Source organism: Primulina tabacum, chromosome 11 (genome assembly GCF_025594145.1).
Source record: "Primulina tabacum isolate GXHZ01 chromosome 11, ASM2559414v2, whole genome shotgun sequence".
NCBI lineage: Eukaryota > Viridiplantae > Streptophyta > Magnoliopsida > Lamiales > Gesneriaceae > Primulina > Primulina tabacum.
In genome coordinates, this window is record NC_134560.1 from 15,195,807 (window position 1) to 15,205,806 (window position 10,000).

The following is a 10,000-nucleotide window of genomic DNA, read 5'->3' on the forward strand; positions in this document are numbered from 1 at the left end:
GTTGAGGGATGTTTTTACATGTTATATTGAGTCCTTAATCACCCTAAAACGCTGCAAATATGAGAAGAATAAAGCTGGAACCGTGGGCAAAGATTTTTCGAGAGGGCCGTGAGGTTGTGTGTTGGGTACTAGAGTCAAGTGGCTCGTTCCTTTGCATGGGCTGTTGGGGCTCGTTCAGGTCTCGTCCAGGGGCAGTGAGGGTCTCGGTCTAGGGTCAGGAAGGGTCCTAGCATGGCTAGGACCCATCGCACACAGGCTTGGAGGAGTCCCATGGAAAAGGGGCTCCTCGCGCGATCGGTAAAGTTGACAGCAGCCAAGGGGGCTCGCTGTTGGGGTTAGGTGGCTCAGGAAAAGTTCATCAGGGTCCTAGGGTCATGGGAAGGGGTCGGGCTAGGCGCTGGAGTGGGGTGGTTCGTTGCTGGCTCGAGCGAAAGTTGGAAGCGTGAGGATGGCAACAAGAATTAGCGCGAGGCTGCTGTCTTGGTTCAGAGACTTCGTGCGCGCGGGTCAGGGGTTGGGTTGGTCTGGGTAGGGGCTGGCCATGGTCCAGGGATGGTTAGGTACAGGTGGGTTCGGTGGTGGCTTGTTTGGAAGAGTCCTAGACTAGTTAGGAGACCTACACATACTAGGAGACTCACGCACAAGTACACAGATTTTGTGTTCACTTTCCAGGGAGTTTTGAGCAGGCCAGGGCCGGGTTTTTGGGCTGGGCTTGCACAGTAGGGTCCCTAGATGGGTTGGCTAGGTTTTTGCTCAAGGTGGCTCGGGCGTAACTCGAGTAAATTGGGAGATGGCTCGGTGGGTTCGTCGAAGGGTCAAAAACGAGAATTTAAGAAGGAAAAATTGATCCATGGGTCCACGGGTGTGGATAATGATTTGAAAGGGTAGAATAAATACTAAAAATGTTATGTTTAAAATTTGGGATCAAAATAATGAGTTTTGGTATTTTTTCGGGATTTAATCACCGCACGAAACGCCAATTAACGAGTTAATTGAAAAGCCTAGTTTTAAGCCTTATAAAATTATGAATAAATATATTTAAGCTTAAATAATTATTATTAGTCTAAGTTTTTAATTTGAGAATTTTATATTAAGATTTGGTTTAATTCGGGATTAAAACGTGTTAATACGTCTTATTTAAAAATTAAATGAAAAGTCCTCGATTTAAGCTAAGTAAAAATATGAGAAAATTCATGTAGGCTTAAATAATTATTTCGGACATGTTAGAGTCAAAGAAGTTAAGAAAAAGTCAAAAACGGGAAATTATACGTCCAGGGGTAAAACGGTCATTTTACACCTAGAAATTAGTAAACGTCATGGCAGTGCCCTGAATGCTGTTTTATGTGCTAATATGATTATTTTCTATAGTTATGGATGTTTATGGAATTTTTTTTATGTTAAAATGATATTTTAAATGTTTAAGGAATTCTATATGTTTATGATTTAATATGTAAAAATGTTATTTTACATGTTTTGAGGGTAAAATGTCATTTTAAATGTTTATGAAATGTTCATGATTAAATTATGATTTTTAAATATCTAAGGGATTTTTATGATTTAAGGAAGACATTTAAAAGACATGTTGCATGCTTGGTTTCAAAAACAAAATGTTATGTTATGCATGATTTTTATAAAGTGATGAGAATGAAAATATTGAAGGAAGTGAAATGATTGTGACTAATTCGTTGATAATGGCGACGTCGTGAGGGTTATGGTCCCAGTGGGAGCCCGACGATCGTGTTTCCATTATTGTGAATATGAGGTTATGAGGTTTAAGGAAGAATGAGAATATCGTGAGGGGAGAAGGCCCCAGAGGGAGCCCATTTATGGGAGAAGGCCCCAGAGGGAGCCCCGACGATCGTATTTCTATTCGATCATGTTAGGCTAAGGCTCAGTTGACCGGTGAGAGTGTCGCTGATGTTCCCCGCCGCCCAGTACTGCGGTTTTATGTAGATGGATCCATCGTCATGTCATGTCATGTCAGGAAAGTCACAATTAACGATCTGAATTCAACAAAGGAAAACGAAAAAAAGAGGAAATGTTCATGATCATGTTTAAGGTTTTATGTCATGTCATGTTGAGGAAAAGAAATTTCATGTTTGCATGTTATGAAAATGTTTATGTTGAAGTTTTATGCATCATGAAAATGTTATAAAAATGTTTAGAATTATGCATCTTCATGAAAACGATATTTTAAGTACAAGTATTTTTCACCATTATATGTTGACTGTATTACGTATTACTCGTTATCAAGATTATGGTGTGTTGAGTCTTTAGACTCACTAGGTGTGATGGATGCAGGTGGTATTGAGGGAGAACTTGATGAGTGATTTGACTGGGCTGAAGGCGCACACAACCCGAGGACCAGCGCTACATTTTCCGCATTAAGCTTTATGTTTGAAGTTAGAGATTTTTAAGATTATTTATTTATGCTTTTGAGAGATTTTTGAGAGGTTTAGTATGGGCTTTACTTTTCAAATTATTACTTTTTAGGTTTGGTAAAACAGTAGACGATTTTTACTTACGACTATTTCACTCGAATTTTAAATACTAGTTGAATGAGGTTTTATTTTAAAAAGGGCAAAATATTTTATGAAAATATTTTAATGTGTGACTGGAGATGGCCGAATTATTTAGGAAAAAAAAATTTTTTTTAGTACTTTTAAAGCAATAAAAAGATCAGGACGTCTCAACAGATGTAATTTATTGAAAAATATAATGCATATAATTATTATACAATAAAACACTAGCATATGAGCACATGAAAAATAAAATATTTTACATTTCAATTCCACCAATATATTGATCATTTTCAGAGAAATCATTCAGAAAATCTGCAGCATCAAAATGAGTTGAATCACTCAAAAGGCCACTGTGTTTAGTGAAATTGGTCTCTTTTTCTTTTTTCTTTATCGATTCTTTATATAGCTTACAAATGTGCTCGGGGGCTCGACAAATACGAGGCCAATGTCCTGGAGTGCCGCATCTAAAACGAGAACTTTCAAAACGTTTTGAGTGATTTTCATTAACGCTCATGTTCTCATGATGTCTTTTCAGTGGGTGGTTCGTGACGTCCTTTTGATATGAGTTATAGAAGTAACTATCTCGATTGTTTTCAAAACCATGGCCGCGACCACGACCTCGACCACTTCCATGTCCACGTCCACGTGCACGACCACGATCACGACCTCGACCTCGACCAAAACTTTGTCTCTGAATTTGATTTTGGTTTCCAGGTTTAAATTCATTTTTACTTACAACATTTACTTCTGGAAATGCTTTTGATGCAGTGGGTCGGAACTGATGATTTCTCATTAGCAGCTCGTTGTTCTTTTCAGCCACAAGAAGACATGCGATAAGTTCAAAATATCTCGCAAATCCACGCACTCTATATTGTTGCTGTAGAATTATATTTGATGAGTGAAAAGTGAAAAATGTTTTCTCAAGCATTTTCGATTCCGTAACCTCATGTCCACAAAATTTTAATTGCGAGATTATTCGATACATCGTCGAATTGTAATCACTGACTTTCTTAAAATCTTGGAATCTTAACGTATTCCATTTATCACGGGCGGTTGGAAGTATAACTTCTCTTATATGTTCAGTTCTTTCTTTAATCCTTTCCTTAAAGCCATGCGATCTTTTTCAATGAGATATTCACATTTTAATCCTTCATCAAGGTGTCGACGGAAAAATATTATAGCTTTTGTTTTTTTCTTGTGATGTTGAGATAGCATTTTCTTTAATGGTCTCACTTAGACCCAATGACTCAAGATTCATTTCTACATCAAGAGTCCATGGCATATAATTTTTTCCATAATGCTGAGCGCAACAAATTCGAGCTTTGCCAAATTTGATACGGTGATACTATAAAAATAACAATGCATTTTATCAGTTAAGTTATAAATTTATTAAACTGGCAATACAAAGTAACAGATAAGTTATAAGTACAAGCATTCTTAAAAATAAAGAAAAAACTTGAGGAGGATATTCTTCGATAAATACAAGACTAGTGAGTATAATAACCAAAATAATTATACAAAATAATCTTGAAAGAACCATTTTCTTCTTCTTCGAAAATTTTGATGAAGAAAATTTTTAGAGAGGATGAATGTGTTTGTGAAATCATATTTATAGGGTAAAAACTAGCCGTTTTTGTCATCACCCGAGACCGAGGCGTTGGAGACATCCGAAATTGTTGATGCAATTTACATGAAAACAATTAAGCCTCGTAGCAAATGGCCAAAAACCAGTCTTTTTCATAAATCAGAATATTGTCTATACAATGACAACAGAATACAATTACATCAGAATTGCGGAAGCAAAATACAAACGGAAAATGTAAATTCTTGATCTTGTTCTTTTCATTCAATCACCATCCCCAGAATGCCTCTTGTTCCTCCTCATTCATTTGCTCCTCATTCTTATCTTGTGAGAGATGTAAGGGGTGAGTGTTTTGGGAAACACTCAGCAAGTGGGGGCCGATCGATTTCCACAAATACATATAGACATAATTTTAAATCACCTTTTAACAGAATTTCAAAACTTATTATATTGAATTATCATAACATAACCGAATCAAATTCAAGATATGAGACAAAGATTATCAGACAATTCAGAGCAAACACAAGAAATACAACAAACACAACACTGTTACTCTTCTCATTTTTCATGGTCAAATTGTCCCCAATATGTTAGTCCTCTAAGAGGCGAGGTCAGAACACAGTTTTATGCCCCCTGATGGGAGCCAGACATGACACAGTTGTATACCCACTGATGGGGCCAGAACACAGTTAATACCCAAACTATGGGGGCCAGACAGAATTACAATTATCGTCCCACATCAAATTCAAAATGTAACAGTGTATCAAAGAATCAGATTTGTCGAACAGAACTTATCAGAATTTTGACAGGAATTCAGCGGAATCAAAGAAGATCGAAATCAGAAGAACATAACGTACATCGATCAAGATTTTAAAAGAAAGATAGCATTTTTCGAAATGAATGCACACACACACATGCATGACATAATATGTTTATACAAAGTTCTAATTACAATAAAAGTTCATAACAAAAACCCACTTACATAAATTTGAAGGTGTGCTTCGAGACTTGCTCAAACTCGGACGTGCGAAACATTGCTGAAATTCGAACAGATGCTGGCCGAACTCGGACAGAACTTCACAAAAATAATGTTGACGATTCCAGAAAGAGAATGCCGGCACGAGCTTTCCTTCTTCTCCATTTCCTAGCGGCGGCCGAGAGCTTTTTGGTGAGGGTGAGAGCCAAAATTTTTGAAGGCTTTTTGTGATGATTTCCTTCAGCATTTGATGCCATATTTATAGGGGAAAAAAAAGGCTTTTCATCACCCCAATTGGACGCCTACTTGATCCCCAAGCAAAGCCATCAATGTGGTCAAGGTTATCCAAGCATCAAGGGTCACCTTGATCAACTCAAGGGTTATTTATTACATAATAAACTTGTCCTTTCCTTTAGCTCCCTTTTTGGTTCTTTTAGGACAAGGAAAGTTGAGCTTCTCTAAGCTAAAATATTGAGTTCATGAGCTGGTGTTTTACTCCTTCGGTGATGATGTTTCGATTATTGTGATATCTCATAGCATAGCTTCCCGTTGAGTTAATCCTCGAGCTTCGGAGTTACTTCCTCGAGCCCTGTTAGCTGAAAATTTAATTTTCTAGTTGAGTTTTATAGTTAGCTTAAAGTTTTGAGCTTAATTTCAAGTTTTAATTCTTACATGATTTTCTTCGAAAATTCCGGGTTCTCACATCCCACCCTCCTTATTGGAAGTTTCGCCCTCGAAACTTGGATCAAATCGATCTTTTAAAAAGATGAGGATATTGAGTGCACATTATTTCTTCTAGTTCCCACGTTGCTTCTGCTCAATGTGATTTGACTACTTTATTTTGAAATATGGGATTGTTCGGTGACTCAGCACTTGATATTTGGTGTTTACTATTCGAATAGAGACCTCTTTATATTTCAGTTCTTCGTTCAGGTTCCCTTCGATCATTAGCGGTGCAACTTTAAGGATGTGACTCGGATCTGGGACATATCTCCTTAGTTTTGAGATATGAAAACATTGTGAATTTTGGACATGTCTGGTGGTAAAGCCAGTCGGTATGCTAGGGTTCCCACTTTTTCTAGTATCTCGAATGGTTCGACATATCTTGGATTTAACTTTCCGGACTTGCTGAACCGAACCACTCCTTTCATAGGTGAGATTTTTACATAAGCTTTTTCACCGACCTCTAGTTCCAACAGTCTTCGCTTTAAATCAGCACAGCTCTTTTGTCGATCTTGAGCTGTTTTGAGTCTCTCTCTGATTACGTCTACTTTGTCAATGGTTACTTGAACAAGCTCAGGTCCACTGATAGACTTTTCTTCCGACTTCATCCCTGTACAGAGATGACATACACTTTCGGCCATACAATGATTCATACGGAGCCATTTTGATGGTACTGTGATAGCTGTTATTATAGGCAAATTCTATTAGAGGTAATTGTTCGCTCCAATTTCCATGAAAATCCATAGCACATGCCCTCAACATGTCCGCGAGGGTTTTAATTGTCCTTTCAGTTTGGTCATCAGTCTATGGATGATAGGCCATGCTGAGAGTGAATTTGTTCCCCATAGTCTTTTGAAAACTTTTCTAGTGATACAAATCTTAGATCTCTGTTAGATAATATACTTGCCGGAACTCCGTGTAATCTTCACTTTGTTGTCCATGTACAGGGTTGCTAGTTTATCCAGGTTGTAATTCATTCGAACTGGTAAGAAATTGGCAGATTTGGTCAATCTGTCAACGATTACCCAAATCCCATCGTGAGCTAGCCTTAATTTTTGTAGCCCTACTACGAAGGTCATGGAGATGTTATCCCACTTCCATTTTGGTGTTTCTAATGGTTGTAGGAGTCCTCCAAGCCGTTGATGTTCCGCCTTGACTTGTTAACAGGTTAAGCACTTGGAAACGAAGACAGCTACGTCTTTCTTCATTCCATTCCACCAGTAATTATTTTTCAGATCTCGGTACATCTTGGTGCTTCTGGGATGGACTGAAAATTTCGACTTATGTGCCTCGGCCATCACTTCTTCTCAAATCCCATCGATGTCTGGCACACACAACCGTCCTTTCATCCAGAGAACACCATTTTCATCAGTCTGGAATTCTTGGGTTTTTCCTTCTTGAATTTGTTCCTTAATCTTTGTGATAGAATGATCTTGGCTTTGTTTTAATTTGATTGATTCTCTAAGGCATGGTTGCGGTGATAGAGAAGATAAGCGTACTTTCCCAATGTTCATTTGGCTCAAAGCATCTGCTACTTTATTTGCCTTACGCGGATGGTAATTGATTGATAAATCATAATCTTTCAGAAGTTCTATCCACCTTCTTTGCCTCATGTTTAGTTCCTTGTGGGTGAATATGTAATTTGAGGCTCTGGTGATCAGTAAATAATTTGAATTTTACCCCATATAGGTAATGTCTCCAGATCTTTAGCACAAATACGATTGCCGCTAACTTAAGATCATGAGTTGGGTAATTTTGCTCATAATTTTTTAACTGCCTTGATGCATAGGCAATTACCTGACCTTCCTGCATAAGCACACACCCTAATCCTCCCTTTGAAGCGTCACTATATATCGTAAAGTTCTTGCCATCTTCGGGAAGAACTAGTACTGGTGTAGATGCAAGCTTTGTTTTAAGGGTTTCGAAACTTTTCTCACATACTTCATTCCAAATAAATTTTGAGTTCTTTTGAGGGAATTTGGTGAGAGGAATGACTATCGAATAAAATCATTCCACAAATTTTATATAGTAGTCAACTAAAACTAGAAAACTCTTACTTCGTCAATGTTTTCAGTTGAGGCCAGTCCCTGATTGCCTCTACTTTCTTAGGGTCCACTGACACCCCTAATTTAGAGATTATATGGCCTAAGAATGCAACATTTTTTAACGAAAATTCACACTTCTTGAATTTGGCATAGAGTTCTTTTTCACGCAGTGTCTGCAAGGTGAGACGCAGATGTTCTTGATGGTCTTCCTCACTTGATGATTACACAAGGATCTCATCTATGAAAACTACCACAAACTTACCAAGATATGGCTTGAATACTCTGTTCATGATATCTATGAATGCTACAGGAGCATTTGTTAGACCAAAAGGCATTACTTAGAATTCATAATGTCCATATCTTGTCCTAAAAGCTGTTTTAAGAATATCCTCAGTATTGACCTTCAATTGATGATAGCCTAATCTTTGGTCGAGTTTTGAAAAGACCTTAGCTCCTTTTAGTTGATCGAAAAGATCATCTATTCTTGAGAGCAGGTACTTATTCTTTATTGTGATATTATTCAACTTTCTATAGTCAATATATATTCTCATGCTTCCGTCCTTCTTCTTTACGAACAAAACAGGGGCTCCCCACGAGGATGCACTAGGTCGGATTTGTTTCTTGTCCAATAACTCCTGAAGTTGTTCCTTTAACTCCTTTAATTCAGCTGGAGCCATTCGGTATCGTGCCTTTGAAATTGGTGCGGTAAATCCTCGGGAAAAACGTTTGGAAATTCTTGAACGATTGGAATATCCTCCAACTTTGGGGCATCTTCTTCTCTGACTTCGTTGACCATTGCCAGGTAGATTTCTTCACCGCATTTTAAGGCCGTCCAAGTTTGTGAGGCAAATAGAAGAGATTTTTGTTCTTTGGCCTTTCCATGATATATTATTTCCCTTTTTATTTGGAGTCTGAAGTTTGACTTTTTTCTTTTTACATTCTACCCTGGTCTGGTGTTTGGATAACCAATCCATACCGAAAATGATGTCAAACTCAATCATGTTGAGTTGAATCAGTTCTGTCGCAAAGATCTGTTTATTGATGTAAATTTTATAGTTCCGATATACCTTATGGGTTTCAATGGTTTTGCTAGCCGATGTTGGAACTCTTAACGGTTCACTAAGAATTTCATGCTCAAGTTTCAACTTTTTAGCAAATCGTCTAGACACGAATGAGTGGGTAGCACAACAATCAAACAAGGCATAAGCAGGTATTTCATTGAGTAAAACAATACCTGCCATGACATCATTGGTGTATCCGCTTCTTCTTGAGTTATAGCATACATTCGAGCGTTGGTCTTGTTTTCGTTTGGTTTGTTGGGTCCAGTCCATTTATCCTTGTTCTCAGGACACTCTTTAATCCGATGTCCTACTTTTCCAGATTTGAAACAAGCGCCCGTCTTCCAATAACATTCTCCGAGATGATCCTGTCGACAAGTGGAACACCATTTCCCTTCCTTGTTGACGGCATTGGTAAAGGTTCCCTTTGAAGGACCACTTGATTGATTTGGCCTCTTGCCCTTGGGACCACTTTGAGCAGAGTGACTGATGAAGGGCCTCTTGTTTTTGTTCTCTTCACGACGCTTGATGTCTGTTTCGACGCTCATTGCCGAGCCCATTAAGTCTGCAAAGTTGTTTGGTCTGAATACAGCCAAAGAAGATTGAATTCAGCTGTTCAGCCCTTTTTTGAAACGGTGCATTTTCAGAGTTTCATCCGACATGATGGTTGGAGCATAGGTTCCAAGATCATTGAACCTTGATGTATACTCCATTAATGTCATGCCCGAAGTTTGTTTAAAATTTTCGAACTCACTTAGCTTTTGCAGACGAAATTCAGCGGTAGTAATGTTACTTTAAAAATTTTCTCCTGAAGGTTTGCCAAGTGATATGTTCCATATCAGCCAAGGATGGTGACACTGTTTCCCACCACTTGCGTGCTCGATCCTCCAGAAACAGTGTTACAACTTCCATTCTAAGTCCTCAAGTACTTCCAATAGATGCGGTTGAGTTTCGACATTCTTAAGCCAGTTATGACTAACTTCTGGATCAAGATTGCCATCAAAGGTTGGAACTCGGTTCTTTCGGAGGGATTTGTAATGATACTTAATTACTCGCGGTTGTGGTTCTGGTGGCGGCTGGATAGCGTTGGCAAT